General features: G+C 40.7%; 1 pseudogene; it reads left to right on the top strand.

Annotated features, from left to right (window-relative positions):
- The first annotated feature begins 962 nt into the window (after positions 1–962).
- LOC127049327 (amine sulfotransferase-like) overlaps positions 963–18,675 on the top strand; it is a 31,433-nt pseudogene continuing 13,720 nt past the window's right edge.

An 18,675-nucleotide genomic window follows, 5' to 3' on the forward strand; every position in this document is an offset into this window, starting at 1 on the left:
CCTTCTCCTCTCTCTCCCTGCAGCTCCTGCTGCTTTCTGTTATTCCCTCTCACCTTTTCTCCTCCCTGCCTGTTATGTCTCTTGTGCCTTCCTATCTTCAGCACAGCACTCTACCATCTCTGTGCATCTAGAGCAGAGACAATACATATGCACCAGCAGCAGACACAATTTTCTACACTCTGGGTCCTAGTGGAACCCCCACCACCTACCCCAGTCTGGCCGCCTTAGTTCGCCTCATGGTAAGGCCAGCCTGGTATCCAATGTGCTCCACTGGCACATATGTGGCATGATGTCACTGATTTATAGGTTAAGAATTTTATGAAATATAGTGGCCAAAAATAAAATTATCAAAGAAAACTCTTGAGAAGAAATAAACCTCCTTTCCCTCACTCTATTTTGCTGAACTTATGTTACTAGACAAGAGGGACTGGAAGAAATATATTAACAGGGAAATAGGAAATAAAGAATCAGAAATAACATGATGGGGCCAACAGAATACCAGCCACAAAATTAATTGGAATGCAGCCTCATTACTCTGGTTGTGCACAAGGACTAAGTCATAGCTCATGGAATGCACTGGACTTAGTGGTGAGCTCCTCGAGTAGCTCTGAGTTTAAGTGCCTGTTTACATGGATTCTGTGAAGTTAGAAAATTCATTAAAGCAATTTTGGTGCCTGACAATACCAGACACTTGTACAAGTAAATAACTCAAAGACAATGTATTACACAGCACTTTTAACGGCAAAAGATATTCTGTTTTCATGCCAGTTCCTAAAAGTGCCATTTCTACACTGTCATTCAGTTTGCTGTTTTTGTTAATATATATTTTCCTATCAAGAGGAAATCTGTTTTGTTTATATTATACTAAAATTTTTGTCCTGAGGATAGATAACACCAAAATAAAAATGATATAAAATAATGTTTTCTAACCTGCAGATTCTTGACATAGGAGTGAAACTGAGTTAACAATGGAGCCATCAGAAGAATTTTTGTTCAAACATAAAGGATTTTATTTCCTGCCAGACCTTGTTACACCTGAATGCATAGATTCACTGGAGGATTTTGAAATCAGACAGTGATGTATTTGTTGTTACTTATCCAAAATCAGGTAAGACTGATTGCTTGATTCCCTTTCAGAAAATCATATCTGACTTTTGTCTGAAACCTTAATTGACACACCCCCACCACCCCACTGCTTATTGACCACCTTTATGACCTATTTTGGTGGTAGCAGTGCAAAATCTTTTACCTGCCAACATTTTATTGGAAACATTATCTCAGTTTCATCCCTATGTTTTAAGCAATGGCAGAAGGTTACCTCTAAGCGTTAATCTGCAAAGTATCAGGGGGTAGCCGTGTTAGTCTGTATTCACAAAAACAACAAGGAATCTAGTTGCACCTTAAAGACTAATAGATTTATTTGGACGTAAGCTTCCTTGTTATAATCTGCAAAATATATTAGAACTGGGCAAATATTGCCAAAAGCTGTTCACAAATATATATTGTAATAAACCACGTGTATTTGTTTCTGTAGTAGCAAATTATTTTTATTCACCTTTGTTGAAATATTTGTCAGCAATATTTTGGAAATAGTAAGTTCATGGAAATGGAAGGTGGTGTGAATGCTCAGACTAATGAATTTTCACATAAATACAAAACCTCAGACTGCACTGAGACAGCATCTCTACTGCAACAAAATAAAGGACAATCCTCCCCTTCCCTCCCCCTCTCCTGGTTGATCCCAGTCCTGTCACAGACTATTCAAGCTGAATTGCCAACTTCATGTACTCAGGTGATCAACATTTTTGTTCTCAGACTTCACAGTGATATATTTTCTTAAAACAAGAAAGCACTGCTTCCAGCCTATGAGGTTTGAGAATTACTTGCAGCTGAAGAGTTAAAATATAGCAGAACCAGCTCCTCTGTGAGAAGCTCAGAGAGAAGGACTCTTTACCCCATTGTATACTAAACATTGTAACACAGTTTTTGACACTGACCAATTCTGGTCACTAAAGAACCCTTGGCACTTCTTAATAGAGAATTCCTTGTATCGCTGAGATGTCATGTAACATGCACAGAAAGGACAGATCAATGTGAGCCTTCTCCAAGAGACCTGAGGTAGCACTGGTGCTCTTCCACTGTGGGGGTGGAATAGGGGTACTTTGAAAACTCTCAGAACAACAGTATACAGGGTGCTTTGAATAGGGCCAGTGAATCCACTGGCTATTACTGTTATGTACAGCCATGCTGCAGCACTGAGGCTACATAAGAGGGAGAAAAATAGTCTGTAGTAATTAGGGTGACCAGACAGCAAATGTGAAAAATCGGGTCGGGGTAATAGGACCCCATATTTTAAAAAGCCCCCAAAATCGGGACATCTAGTCACCCATAGTAATCACCGTTTCCATGGGGAACCTGAATACCCTAGGTACAAATATTTGAAGATTTAGTTATTGACCAACACATAGATAGATATGGGTTTTTTAAAACTAAAATGTACAAAAGTATAATGCTGTTTGGATTCCCATCCCTACTGCATTAATGGACTCCCTTTAAGCCCAATTTTTGGACTTCATTTATAATGTGAAATGAGACACAGTTTTGAAGAGATGGTGATTATGGCACATTCTTACATGACATTACAGATAAAATTAGCATCAAAGCTGTTTCAAATAAGGCTATTTTCTTTCCCAGGAACTGTGTGGACATAGAATATTTTGAGCTTGATTTATCATGAAGGCCATCGAGATGGAACAGAAAATATGGAAATAATAGACAGAGTCCCATGGCTGGAATATAACATACGTAATATGGATTATGTTCATCATCCATCACCTCGTCTCTTTGCTACTCACTTGCCGTACTATTTAGTTCCAAGAGATCTGAAGAACAGGAGAGCAAAAGTAGGTGATACTATTTTTACAATTTAATTAACATTACCCAGGAAAACTGGTAGCTTTCACCAATAAATCAGTCTAAATCCTCAGGGCCAGACTGTCCTCCGCACAACAACCCTTCCAAAAGCAAATCTCCCCTGGGAATGGGGATGGGACTCACTTCCTCCAATCTATGTCCCTAGACCCAGCCAAAGAGGGGAAAACAAGTTCAATCAAGACCTCAGAACTTCAGTGTCCAGTTTCAGTGGAGATCTCATTTTTCATGGAACTGCTGAGCTTCGTCTCTGGGCCAAGAAATGGAGCTGCTTCTGCCTCATCATGACAGCTCCCTCTAAAAGGGGCGTTAGTGATGGGTTATGATCATTGCAGTCTGCATGTTATATTATAAATTACAGGGTTTTTGTTGTGGTGGTGTACGTAGCTATGTAACTGTAAGCTCTTATGTTATCCATGTTTTATGTCTTCTGCATCTTTAAACATCAGGAAACTTCTTGCTAAGGATAGGGGTGTGGACTGTGGCAGATGCAGCTCAGGAGGAAGGATCTCCAGGGTCAGGGTTTCGCACTGAGCTGTCTCTCATGGCTTTCCCTAATCTAAATGCGGAGTCATTCACACCGAAGGTGTGCAGTGCTGGCCTGTGAGAATTGCCTTGTGGGAGCGATGCCAATCTCTTACATTGCTACCTGGATCTCCCATGAAAGGTGGCATGTGCTGTGCACCCACTTCCCAGGAGACTCCGTTCACAGTCACCCTTGCAGTTTCCTTATCTCTGTTGCAGTAACACCTATGATAAAATGAGCAGATGCATGGTGCAGAGTTTGCACCACATGAGCTCCATCAGTGCAACCTCTCAATCCATAGGAATCTTCCTCTTAATTTGCTTTATAGCTCGCTCAATTTCCCATGCAGAAAGAGTCCTTAAAGTTACAGGGACAGTAAAAGTAAATGGAACAACAACATCTCCTAAGCTGCACATAGCATAATTTTTACTACAGAGATTAGAAAATCTTGTATTGCTTCTGTATATTTTACAGGGTTCATGTGAGTTTTCACAATTTTAAGACTATGTTGATGATGTAAGGAGTTTTTCTCTTCATGGCTTCTGGCTGGCTGTTCTTAGTGTGCACCACCATATGCCTAAGCTGTCTGTGTGGTTTTCCTGAAATTCTCAGCTCCAAATTGTTGGAGAAATTGATTGAGGTGTGCAGCAATGCACGTTAGCATTACTTTTTAAACACTGTATCCATTACAATTCTCTAAAAATATCTCTAGCTGCACTTTTTTTTGAAAGCGCAAGAAATTCATGCTTACTAGGATTCTAGTTGAATGATATGTTTTTCACTGAAATACTTTATCAATATACCAAACGACACACAAATAAATATCTGTTGCTGACATAACAGTGTTTGTATTTAAAAGGAATTCAAAATCAAATCAATTTATTAAAGTTTAAATTCTTTTCAGATAGTACACCTGCAACTGCACTCCCTGTTAATTTTTGTGCTGTTTATTATCACATTTCCCATGATTTTTTAAATGTTTTTGCTCCTTTCTTGCTGTGTGAAAGACCCATATAAAAATTAGAAAAAACTTGAAAACCTGATTCTAAGTACTCATGTTCCTAACCTTACAACAGTAAATAATCCCATTGAGGTTAATGGTACTATCACTTGTATACAGTACACATGTGCATGAGGGTCTTTAGAATTAAGGAAGTGCAATAGTGCCATTGAATGTACAGAAAATGCTGGCAAAGACACACAAAAAATCCCATTCATTTAAATCAGGATAAACTATTTACTAAAGTACTTATTCTAACCCTTTTCAGATATAATGATTTTAGCATTACTTGCATCAGTAGCAATTTTATAAAACCACCGATTTTTAGGTTAATTATGTCCCTTTAATATAACTGAGACTGTCACTCTTTTTACCTTGCAGGTTATTTATGTAGCCAGAAACCCAAAGGATGTTGTGGTTTCCTATTTTCATTTCTCCAACCTTTTACTCAAACTTGAGACAATACCAGGTTTCTAGCTGGGAAAAGTAAGGTTTCATTTACTGCTAAAAAGCTAAGCCCTGCTCACTGACCACATCCTGAATGAACTAGTGAGTGGGTAAATTACGTAGAAGATGGAGCTGGTCAAAATCCTGGCCCCTACCTCACAATCTGGGGTCTAAGGTTGCAGTGAATGCAGTATCATTCACAGCTCACAATAGAGATATTCTGCAAAGATAGTCCAGGGGAGCTGCATAGGCACATGCATTGCACCAATAAAGTGCAAGTTGTCTTGTGTATCTCAATTGGTTCTTCATTCTGAAACCTAACCATGAAGATTTCAATACATTTCAACTCCACTTAGGTGCTCAGATAACACAGGTGAGGAGATAAGGTTGAGCGCTATGCAGAGAACACACAGAAGTAGTTTTCTACTATTAATTGTCTGGTTTAGTAGTTTTCCACAACTGTTATGCCTATCCTGCAATCCCAAACCACTACTTATACCTTCCAAAGAGCCAAAAGACTCAGCTGTAACCTCTCCAGCTCCTGAGTTCTCTCTTAATATCTCTGACAATGCAACATTCTCACTAAGGCAGTTTATGGAACACTGAAAATTTAAGTGCATAGAAAAATAAATTCTGCACATTCTTCTATTATGGTAATTACTGTGACTATCATCTGCATAGGATCTTTTGGGCCTGAATCCAGCCTCTTCTTCCCTAAGCTTTGAATCCACTGCCTCTTATGTCCTGTGTAGAACCACACTACAGATGATTTTCCTTACAACAGAGAGTAGTGTGACTCCTCTCCAGTTATTGCCGTCAGTGAGATCACCCTTTTTAGGTACTCTGCCAACGATTCCATGTTTTCACTTGTCAGGAGGGGTCTCTTCTCCATAGAAATTGGAACAGTTCTATCAGTTTTATTAGGGATTGTGGGGTCAAGCTTTTAGCTTTTCTGCTGTGATTTGATCATGTCCTGCCATTTGGTTGTTTTTCAGCTTCTTAATTGCAGCCTGTATTGCTGACATCTCTGTTGCATCAGTGTTAATGCCAAGTAGATTATGTTCACGTTTCATCAATATCTGGCGTTGAGCTGGGGCTGACTCTGTTGAGGACTTGTCTGAAATGCTCTGCCCATCTGTCATTTTGTTACGCCTCAGTTGTAAGCCTTTTTTCATCTTGGCTTTTTATTGGCCCATTTTCTTATTTGAAATGTCCATATTTTTCACTGCTTTGTCTGCTTTCTTCTACTTTTTCCTTTGCTTTTTTCAATATTTCGTTTGTCTTAGCATTCAGGAGTTTTCCTTTCAGCGCTTGGTCTCTTGGCTTATCCAATACTTGCTCTGTGTGTGCTGATACCAGGCTGTGACTGCTGCAGTTTGAATCATGTTGTCTCAGAGCACAGTGCATTTTTCTTCAAGTCCAATCTCTATCTCACCTGCCTCTGTCTGCATCCTAGATCTGTTCCATAGTTCATGCTGGAATTTCTCAGAGCACACTTTTGTTTTCAGTTTTATATTATTGATTTCTTTGCCGCGTTCTGTTTAAAGTTGGTCTTTCTCAGTTTTAATTTCAGTTTGGCAATGCAAAGATTTTGATTGCTCCTGTCATCCTGGACTTGATGTGCCCTTGCACCTTGGACAGATGACCTAAATCTCAAACTGATGCCGATGCAATTGATTTCTTCTTTTGTTTTGCCATCTGTCAAATTCCATGGTTCTTTGTGTATGTCTCTAGAAGGGACCAGGGTACTTACAAGAACTAAGTTAGATAACTAGCACAATTCACTGAATTCCAGGTTTCCTTCATAACTGATATCATTGACAGCCTGCATAGACATGTATTGTGGAATATTCTTCAGTCCTGTGAAATTCCAACTAAACCTTCAACACCATCCCGACCATGTACAGAGATGCAAGGTTGCTCTATAAGAGTGGACAACTTGACAAGAGAGCGGTTCATTGTCAACACTTATGTGAAACAGGGCTGCAATTTATTTTTGCTGTTCTTTGGCATTTCCATAGACAAGATGATGAAGAAGTGTATTAGTAACACAAAAACTGGTACCGAGATGGCAAAGCCTAGAAGGCTTAGACTGAGAAACTACTGAGCAATACCCTGGAAAAGCTACAAAAAAAGAAAGACAACCTGGCAAAATCTGCAGGTCAAACAGGGCTCAAAATCAGTTACAGAGAACCTTGAAACTCAGATGTCAAGCAGTAACTTCATATTAGAAGGCAAAAACATCAAGAAACTGAAATAATCCATTTACTTGGGCAGTACTATTCTAGCCATCAGGAACATCAAGAATAAGGTGACATCAAGGTTAAGAAAAGTGTCCACCTCATTCACTAAATTCAACAACATATGGACATCAAAGATATACAGTACCAAAGCAAAACTGAGAATTTTCAACTCAAACGTCTCAGTGCTAATGTATGGCTTTGATAGCTAAAGATCTACTAAAATGTTAAACAGAAAATTAGATGCCTTCAAAAATAAGTGCCTACAAAGATTCTGGACCTTGAATGGAGAGACGTCATCACCAATAAATATATCGTAGAAATCACCAGGCAGCAGTTTATTTCCACTAGAATTAGAAGGAAGTATTGGGCATACATGGGGCATGCACTTCAGATGCCAACACACAGAGTCCCACATAAAGCTGTCAAATTGAAACCAACTGGGTTAGGAAAAGATGGTGCCCAAAAGGTCTTAAAAAGAACCTTTTCAGGGAGGTCAGAATAGTTGATCATAACACCATCGAGTAGTTGGAAGTAGTATCAAATGACAGAAAGGAATGGAAGAGATTAGTTTTACCCTGAGAATCAACATTGACATGATTATTTTGCCCCTGTATTTGGCCCTGGTGTCCAGTTCTGGTGCCTACAATTGAAGAAGGATGCAGATAAATTGGAGAGGGCTCAGAGAAGAGCCGTGACAATGATTAAAGGAATAGAAAATGCGCCCTTTAGCAATAACTCAAAGAGCTCAATCTGTTTATTTTAACAAAGAGAAGTTTAAGGGATGACTTGATTACAGTCTGTAAGTACTGTGATCGACCCAGGCCTGTTGGGAACAGCGGAGTAGTAGAAGGGAGATATACTGGCCACTGGATACGCAGTTTTCTATTCCCTGAGTGACCAGAGCAGAGGCTTCTCCAGGCTAATGAGAACACTTGACTCCAATTAACCTGCTAAGAGTCAGGTGAGGCTGTTAAGCACCTGACTCTAATTAAGACCCCTCTGATGCTATAAAAGGGCTCACTCCAGTCAGGCCAAAGGGAAGCCAGGGAGCCAGAGGAGAGGAAGTGCGTGTGAGGAACTGGGAGCAAGAGGCGTGCAAGAAGCCGAGAGTGAGTAGGCATAGTGCTGGAGGACTGAGAAGTACAAGCATTATCAGATATCAGAAGGAAGGTCCGGTGGTGAGGACAAAGAAGATGTTGGGAGGAGGCCATGGGGAAGTAGCCCAGGGAGTTGTAGCTGTCCTGCAGCTGTACCAGAAGGCACTCTAGACAGCTGCATTCCACAGGGCCCTGGACTGGAACCTGGAGTAGAGGTCAAGCTTGGGTTCCCACCAAACCTCCCAACTCCTGATCAAACACAGGAGGAATTGACCTGAACTGTGACTTCTATCAGAGGGGAAAGTCTCTGGGCTGTTTCCTGACTCACAGGGTGAATCTGAGAGGCAAGCAAACCTGCCAATAAGCGCAGGACCCACCAAGGTAGAGGAGGAACTTTGTCACAGTACCTACATGTGGAACAATCCAGTAGATAAAGGTATAATACAATTCAATGGCTGGCAGCTGAAGCTAGACAAATTTAGACTGGAAATAAGGCATAAATGTTTAACTGTGAGAGTAATTAACCACTGTAACAATTTATGAAGGGTCATGGTAGATTCTCGATCAATGACAATTTTTAAATCAAGATTGGATGTTATTCTAAAAAGATATGCTTAGGAGTTATTTGGGGGAAGTTTTATGGCCTGCCTTATATAGGAAGTCAGACTAGATGACCACAATGGTCCCTTGACCAATGGTCAAATAATCTATTAATCTATGAATCTATCAATTTAATTCTACGTTTGTGATCACTAATCCATCAAAAGTAATGGAAAATATTATCCATAAGTAAATAATCCAGGACATAAAAGTGCAAATATGTTGTGCTTGGCCTTTATCTCACGTTTAAAGTGAAAGATAATCCAGGATAAGGCTGTGAATAAAAACAGGAACTGGAATAAAGTCTCTGTGAGCCCAAATATCATCCCAACAGCAGAAGGATGAGAAGCTGAAAAAAGGAAGTCTGCTCCATTGATTCTGCAGCCATGCTTGTGAGAGTATTAGGATGCAAAAATGTCAATAACTGAATGGTTTTTCTGTTTGAGATCCTTAACATTTATTTCTATAATTTTTCTCCTTACTAAGTACTGGCTGGCTCCTGGCTGGATCACATCAAAGGCTGGTCCACCCACAGGGATGACTTCAATATTCTCCTCCTTACCTATGAGGAGATGAAGAAGGTGAGACCAATCAATCAGTTTATATCTGAAAGAAACAGTAAATAAAATGCCTCAATTTTTCAGTCTAATTTTTCCACCCTTACTCACATTGAGCTGTGCTTTACTCTGTGAAGAGTCTCATTCATTTCACAGAGTAAGATACATTGTTCTCATTGATTTCAGTGTGAGTTCTTGAAAAAGTACTTCTCAGTGTGAGTAAGGGTGGAAGAATCAGAACCGTAGGGCGAGATGTTCAGAAGCACCAAAGTAAGTTAGCCGCTTAACTCCCATTGACATTCAATAGCACATAGGAGCCTAATTCACTTAGTCACAAAAGGTGCCATTTGCTTCCTTGTGAAGAATATCTGCTGGATGTGAGTACAGTTAGAAAAGAGAATAATCTTGCTTTACTTCATTTCTTTTCCTGAATAGCAGGATGGCAGCTACACAACTCATCCCACGAGGCATCCTAAAGGGAAAGGAGAAGTTTTGTTACATTTTAGAACTTCTCAAACTGCTTTTAGAACTGAAGATCTCCTTGTAATTTTTTGTGAAAAATGATATTTTATTGCACTGTCTATTCAAAACTAGGTTTTTAGTAAATAAAATATATTAATAACTGTTAGAGAGTTTATTCCTTTACTCTCCCACTTTCCTGGTCCTTCTTGCATGAACAGAGAGCAACAATATCCGAAGTTCGAAGGTGCAAACAATTTGATGTTTATTGGGGTGAACTTCCAGCAAACTTAAATCCAAGTTCCTTTTTCCTTATTTTGAAATCCTAATTTACTTCCTGTTTGCCCCTAATTTATATAATAATATTCTTAGTTATACCTTAACCAATCATCTATTAAAATTTACCTAACCAATCCTAACATACTGTAACATGATTAGCTAACCAATTACATCCCACCACTTTAATTAGTTTACACCCAGCAAAATTAATTATACAGCAGACAGAAACAATCACAGAACCAGACAGAGACCATGCAAATAAACATAGCAAAATGGGAACTATAATGACAAAACAATACAGAAGTGAGGATTTTACAACCACATCTGTACAGACATAAGGGTTTTCCAGCTGTGTTTATTGATAAGTGAGTAGTTTCCAGACAGAAATCTATCATACTAAATTTTCTTTTACATTTTCTAGGCTCTTTCCTTTCTTTGGGGGTGATAGATTGGATCACCTTCCTAACAGCCCCAAATTGCCTTATTTCAATACGACTAATTTGGAATGTGAGGATGTGACCGCACGCTTCCCAGCTTATGGCTGCCTCTTAGCTAAAGGCATTGGCCTAAGAACAGGGCCTCAGACCGTTACAGTGAGAGAAGGCCCTTACACAGATTCTTTCTTTTATACTTCTATAACTAGCTAATGATAAACATATACCTAAATTCTTAAAGTATAGGCCTTTACAGACAGGCTTGAATATCTATATCCTAACACTCCACTCCTTTTTTTCTTTTGGGATTTTTCTGCCCAGGTTTTTCTGGAAAAGCACAGAACATATGGCGACACACTTTTTGATAGGGCCAGGCATTAATGTGGAAGGTGTTGATGCTTTATTTGTTTTACTGCCCCTTGTGCAGTACCATGTTTTGCACCATTTTTTGTACAGGTATACCACACCTATTTTAATTAGCGTTTTAGGCTTTTTATTATAGTGGGCCCAAGAAGGCTGGGTTCGGGCTGTTTAGTACACTGAGGGGGAGGATTTACTACATTACTTATAGGTTATAATAAGTGGCTGTTTGCTAGGGGGTTGTGCCTCCCTTGATTGTTTTTATATGCAACACACACAAATACAATTAACAATACACCAGCTGCTATGATAATTTACAGCAACACTGAGAGTTCTGACCACTGCAGTATGGTCTAACATTTTGGCCACCACCAAAAACACTGCTTTTTGTGTTTTGATAGAGTTAAAATTTTGTCAGTGCCATTTTGTAGTGTGTATTGTAAGTGTGTCCAACTGTTGGCACTTACAGCGTATTGCTTTTATAATTTTTCTGTACTTATGTTTATATTGTGTGTTTGTTGAATATTTACAGTGAAATTTCCTATTGTTTAAACCAATTTAACTACTTGGTACGGCATGGGGTAGTAGGTGCTGATTTGATTGTTTGCAACGATTTAAGTTTACTGATTCATTGGTGCACCATAGTTTAGGTGGCAGCGTATAGAAATTTGTAATTTGGTTATATACTGAAAGGATTTTGCCTTCTACTGTTATATTGCAGGATGGCATACATTCCCAACAGAATACACCGTACCCCATATACATTACCCCTAAATGCCCCCTCTTTGCAATAGGCCATTTATTTTGCTTCTTCATAGTTAAAGGAGGGGGGCATACATAATATTTTATATACAACTGCTTAATGTGATGACAGTTTAAATTACCCCATTCCACCCTCCCCCTGGCCTGTTTCCTAGTGGCTCCCAATGCGCTCCTCCTTTCCTAGTTACTTCCATAGGGGTTAAGGGGACCACCTTATTTGCATTTTCTTTCCTAAGTACTATAGGAACAATTACTCAAGAACTTTTTTTTACAGTGCGGGATGTTATTTTTTAGGTAGATGGGTATGTTTTTGCAACTGTGGATAAATATGGGCTAATCTTTTGATTTAATACTGAAGGCCATTGTTTTAACCAAGCTTTTTTATAATATTTATTAACATTACTAACTGAGCGTTTTGAATACCTACACACATTTTTTCCCATGTTAGTTTTTTGAAACCATCCCCCACCCATGTTACCAGGTCCCCTGCTCAATGTGTTAACTGGAAGTTTACCTTTACTGCTGTTCTTCATCCTTTGGCAACTGATGATAGTTGCTGTACCATTAATTTATTTATTTGTTGTTGAAATTTTACATTTTGGCTTACTAATTGTTTGGTTACCCACGTATTCCCCAGATTTTATGTACCCAACATAGTGTTTTCTGCTGCCCACAATTCTCTTTTTATTCAAAACTAGGTTTTTAGTAAATAAAATATTTTAATAACTATTTTGATGTTTTCAATAAAGATACCTATGTGAAATCTTTGAAAAGTACAGAACTCTTCAAAATTCCAATTGTTTTTAGAAACTAGTTTTTCACTTTTCTACCAGCTCAGCTAGCTTTTGACTCCTTAACAACTTCACCTAGCTTAGCAGAAGTCAGGTTTAGACTACTTTCAGTGTCCATACATGGGTTTGTTCTGGTTCAGCTAAATCCATTTTAAACTGATTTTAGTCACACTTTTTAAATGAGGTCTGGAGTATCTGAGTGCACCTCTTAGCTAAATAGGTAGCGATGCAGCAGCATCCTCTTAGCTGACTTCAGCAGGAAGCATGTTGATAGTAGCAGCAAGGCTGATTAACAAAGCGAGGAAAGACCTTTCCCATTAAGAGGTCCAACTCCTGATATATATATTAATAGATTCCAACGCCAGAAGGGACCATTGTGATCATCTTAGCTGACCGCCTGTATAACACTGACCACAGAACTTCCCCAAAATAATTTCTACAGCAGATCTTTTAGCAAAATATCCAGTCTTGATTTATAAAAGCAGCAAAGAATCCTGTGGCACCTTATAGACTAACAGACGTTTTGGAGCATGAGCATGCATCCAACGAAGTGGGTATTCACCCACAGAAGCTCATGCTCCAAAACATCTGTTAGTCTATAAGATGCCACAGGATTCTTTGCTGCTTTTACAGATCCAGACTAACACGGCTACCCCTCTGAATTTTGATTTAAAAATTGACAGTGATGGAGAATCCACCATGACCCCCTGGCATATTGTTCCAATGGTTAATTACCCTCAATGTTCAAAATGTAAACCTTATTTCCAGTCTGAATTTGTTTAGCTTCAACTTCCAGCCCTTCGACTGTGTTACATTTTTCTTTGCTAGACTGAGGAGCCCATTAATAAATATTTGTTCCCCATGTAGGTAATTATAAACTGTAATCAAGTAACCTCTTAACGTTCTCTTTGTTAAATTAAATAAGAACATAAGAACAGCCATACTGGGTCAGACCAAATGTCCATCTAGCCCAGTGTCCAGTCTTCCGACAGTGGTGAATGCCAGCTGTCCCAGAGGGAATGAACAGAACAGGTAATCATCAAGTGTTCCATTCCCAACTTCTGGCAAACAAAGGATAGGGACACCATCCCTGCCCATCCTGACAAATAGCCATTAATACACTGAGCTCTTTGACTCTGTCACTGTAAGGCATGTTTTCTAATGCTTTAATTATTCTTGTGAGTATTCACTGAACCCTCTTCAGTTTATCAACATCCTTCTTGAATTGTGGACTCCAGAAAAGGACACAACAGGGGTCCTTCTGCTTCCAAAATAGGTTGGCACAGACAGACCAAAATACAGTTAGCCAGAAAATTATGACACCTTTTGTCTTAAATGGTGCTAGCAGTTGTAATCACAGTCACAGAAAAGAGCCTTTCTCTCCTGATTAGGCCATGAGGATGAGTTGGCTAATGATGAAGGAATTTGCAGTGGCTTAACTTGCTAGTCACTCGTCAGTTTTTAATGCAGCTATAGTCTCTTACAGTGAATTAAAACCTAGCTTATAAAGTAGTGTAGTAAGACTTAAGGTCCCAAATAAGAAGTCACCTTTATTCTTTAAAGCTATATCCCTGTGCTCAGTTTCCCTTTATTTAAGTATCCCATTATCTTTCACTCTATCATTTATTTATTTAGTTCTTTTATTTTTCTAATTCAGGAAGCTGTTACATTGAAATAATGTTCATTTCAGGATCTCGGAGGTGCTGTGCTGGAAATCTGCAAATTCTTAGGAAAGCAGCTAAATGAAAAAGAGTTGGACGTTGTTGTGGAAAAGTCTACATTTGATCAAATGAAAACTGATCCCAGGACAAACACGAGTCCACACTAGGCAATCTCCTGGAACGAGGCAAAAGACATTTTCTTCGCAAAGATAAGGCAGAAGCAGCCAAAGCTAATGAATATTTAATCCTGCAGATCCTGGCATAGGACGTGTTGAAGCTAGCTGCCTAGGACTTCCAATCACACGTAGGCCCCGGGTTTGGGTGAGTCATGAGCTGGATCTGAACTTTTAATTCATCAGACAGGCCGGATGCCCTTCGATACGGTTCTGTTCATCCGGATCTTGGTTGTTCCCGTTCTGTTCACCGGGACCTGGGTTGGTCCAGTTCTGTTCACCTGGACCTGGTTGTTCCCCGGGGAGAGTCATTGAGTGTGGCTCGGTAGGCCTCAGACTAGTTCCTGTCGGTCCGTAGGTTTGATCTGGCCATGGTTGGCCGGATCCTGTTTTCTGCCCTGACGGCTATGTCGGGATTTTGACTTGCATGCCTGTGTGTGTGTGAGTGAAGATAAAGGTCGCAAGACCGGTGTAAGTGATGGTTGTGGGAAGAGCCTCCTGCGAAGTTAACAAGCTCGTGACCAGGAGTGCCTCAAAAGCAAGCCCCACAACCACACCTTGGAATGTTTGTGAGGACCTTGACTGAGACTAGGTCTCCTCTGCATGGCATGCCCGGTGAGGAGCCTGTCTAGGTCTGGGTCTAGATGTGTGTGACCCTATCCTCTTATCCTTCACCCAAACCTCTTCCCTTCCACCGACGGGTCCAAGCATCTGAATGTGGGTGGGGTGTAGATAGCCATAGAACCATTTACGGGTCCAAGCACCCTCCCACAGGTGTAGATAGTGTGGAAGAAGGGAAAGAATTGACAAGGATTTGTAGGGGATCTTAATGCATGTCAGTTTGTTAGCAAGAGTTAGGCCAGCTGTAACCCTAATGACATGAGACTTGTAGAAGCAAGAATAATGTGAGGTGAGTGGAAAAGAACTGTGTGAGAAGTTGTCACGACCTTGCACTAATAACCAAATATGTAGACTGGCGCCTTTCAGAAATGAGAAAAATAAGATAGCAGGATGGCCTATAAACAAAATGCAGTTGTTGCTTATTATTGTCTGTATTATTGCTTGTTATTGTCTGTAACAAAGGTATAAATGCTTGCTGTAATTGTTTACCTGTTGAGATACCTGTCCGGGACTGGGGTGACCCTGTGTCCTAGGGCACTCCCTCCCTCTATTGCAATTGCTGGAGAAATAATAAAGTATTTGATTTTGCTGCACCCAAACAAAAAGCAAGAACTGAGTTTTTCTCCGACAATTTGGGGGCTCGTCCGGGATGGCAACGCCTACTGAGACACAGGCAGCTGCTACGGATCGTTCCCCTTCGAACCCCATGGCGCCACAAGAGAGGTATGAGACCTTTTGAAATCTCTGTTGGGGTATCAGAGGAGGACTGTCCGTGGGGTCTTCTGTCTCTGTTAGGCTCATGCCATCTGAACTTATTTACTGTGCAGCAAGATCAGATGCAAAGTGGTATTGGGGAAAGGCCCCAATAAGGTTAGTTTATAGCAGTACTGGGAAACTGCTGGGCTGGCCAACAAGGTAATGCATAGGGAAATGTATTAGGTATTCACCAGTGCTGAGGGGTTTTTACCGCCTCAAGAGGGGTTGTCATACCACCTCATGGTATTGGGTCTGGACATAAGGTACAGATGCATCGTGGTATTTGGAAATAAAGGCCTTGGGGTGTGTGTGTGTGTGTGTACACACCAGTGTGAGTGACTGTTACCGGAAGACGCCCAGAGTACCTTGTGAAGTGAAAGCTTGTGACCAGGACTACTCTAACGCAAGCCCAGTAACTAGAGGATCTTTAGAAGATCCGACCCACAGTGGGCTGACTTGGTCTGGCATCATCCAGCGAGGAAGCTACCTGGGTCTAGGAGCATGTGAACTCATCTTCCCTCCCCCTTTCCTTTCCGTGTGGGCTACTGACAGTCTGATCATTTCACTGAATGCAATCAGAGTAAGCGGTGCCGTCTCCCAGAGACTAGCCGACCCTCTTTGCTGAAGGGAGAGGTAGGAAGGTCGTGGCCATTCTTGTTAGCCTCTCCTGTGTGAGTACCCTGTAGGGAGAGACCCTTAGTTTATGTGCCACTAGCGTGGACAGGGCATCCACCCTGTGTGTGTGTGATTAGAAAATGGGTAGGGGACAATCTAAGCATTCCAGCTCACCCCCTAAGGGTACCCCATCTTACTTCATGTACGTACATTATGGTCCAACAACCTGCAGGTATTTAGACAATTAGAATCTTTACACGCATGAAAATCCATCTAAACAATGCCCACTAGAAGGTACCTTCAATCTAGATAAGATCATACATCTAAGAGGAGCTTTTAATCACAAAAAAGCCTCTGACAGTGTGAGCAATTTGTCTATTGAGGAAAGGAATAGGTTATTTTGAAATTCAGCTTGGCCCAGAGATAAAGAGAAAGTTGCTCTGCGTTCAAGGTCAAGAATCAACGCAGACTATGCTAAGTACAAAGAAAAACTGCGTTTGGCCCCAGTAGGCTGTGAAAAAAAAATATAGACAGAGGCAAACCAAAGGCAATACAAGTTACAGTACTGAGATTACATTTGCAAAGCTTAACTGTCCAGTGAGATCCAACAGAGTGCCTTTGTGACCCCGGAGCTGGCGTGGCTTGGTGACACTGAAGAAGCCACAGGCAGCCGACCTGGACTGGAATCTCTGAAAGAGATGCTGCAGGAGATTCCAGGGTGTAAAAGAACAGCCCTCCCAAGAGCGGAAGCATGTTGGAAATTCTGGACAAGCTGTATACAGGATAATCTCTCATCCACCTCTCCCCCTTCTCTGAATGTTATACACAGACGTGGCCAGTCTGGACATGTCTGAGTATGAAAATGGCTTGGGGCATTAATGTTTTTCCTGAGTGATGTGGGAGCATTCCCAACACTCTCCATTGTTGTTTTATTATTTTAAAAGCTTTAAAATTCAGTCATATGGTGTGTTTTCTTTATCTTCCCCAATGTCCTGCAGTCTCAGTCTGATCACCTGACACGAGGGATAGATTGGTAACAGAAATTTGTCACAGTTTGGTGAGCAATTGAGAAGCGGGGAGCCCTGCAGAATTTACACCATCGATTTGTTTTACCCTTGTTATTTTTATGTTTGCGTTGCTTGGTATTGTTGATGTTATATGTTGAGGATTGCATGATTAAAGGAGTGCCCACTCTCAGTTGCAGTAAGTCTGAGAACTGGAGAGGGGTTTAGCATTCCTCTCTCCACCCTGGTTGACTGGGAAGGGTGGCAAGTGGATCTACCCCAGTTGTAGCAGGACTGGACAATAGAGAAGTTGGAGAAAAGGGAAGAGATGTGTTCTTGATAACTAGAATTGAGCAATTAAGAGCATAGATCATGAACCAGGAAGCAACTCAAACCTACGCCCGGGGCAAGTTGCAAGCCTTGAGACAGGACTTCCGAATAGAAAAGGAAGCCCTGGCTAAGCAAGTACCGGTCCTTCAGGGACTTGTCAAAATTTAACCATTTGGGCTCAGCATATGCCATAACAGCAGTGTGTTTGCTACAAGAGGAAATTGAATAGTTAACACCAATCGGCCATGTGTTTCTGCCCAGGTGGCAAGCCTCACGAGGGAGGACTCGAGTAGTCTTGTGAGTAAGAATGTTTAAGGGAAGAGACCAGGAAGGGTGGGGGCTAGTTGAGAAGCCCACTCTCCTAGCTAAACTGGTAGTGGAACAAGCCGGTGCCCATGGAAGGGACGGTTCAGCAAGAAAAGCAGGATTGGGCCCAAGTGGGCAGGCCACAGACAGAGAGATTGGAAAACAGGTTGGAAAATTTTGAGGGCATAGTGGAAGGAAGGAGTAAGTAAGTATAAGCATGGGGATTTCAAATACCCAGGACAATACTTGGAATGGTGATTTGAGTTGATAAAAGTGGCTGTTGGGAGACAAGCAAGTGATTTAAGGAAGAAGTGAGAAGTTAAACTCTGTAGTTGCTGGAGGGAACAGCAGTCGAACTTTGTAAAAATGCTAAAGAGGAAAGTTCTTGGTGTCTTTAAAATGTTTGTAAATAAATTCAGGCAAAGAAATGATTAGATTGCAATTATTTGGCTATGAACAATTTAGTCGAATTAGCTAAAGAATGTATACAGTGCTATGTAATTGAAATCCTGTTAGGCTCTAAGGGGCACTATAAGAAGTGCTTTCCTTCCAGTATTTGAAAGCAGGAGTTAGTAGTAAAAAGCCATCAGATTCTGGTAATGTTAATTATGTCCCTTTTAAGGTAAGAATCTTTAAGCTGTGAATAGCTTTGGATCCAGAAGCAAGCCAGAAGGCATCTGTATTAATGCAAATTATCTAACTGATAAGGTAGAAGCCACTGAA

The sequence above is a fragment of the Gopherus flavomarginatus genome, chromosome 4 (assembly GCF_025201925.1).
Source record: "Gopherus flavomarginatus isolate rGopFla2 chromosome 4, rGopFla2.mat.asm, whole genome shotgun sequence".
Lineage (NCBI taxonomy): Eukaryota > Metazoa > Chordata > Testudines > Testudinidae > Gopherus > Gopherus flavomarginatus.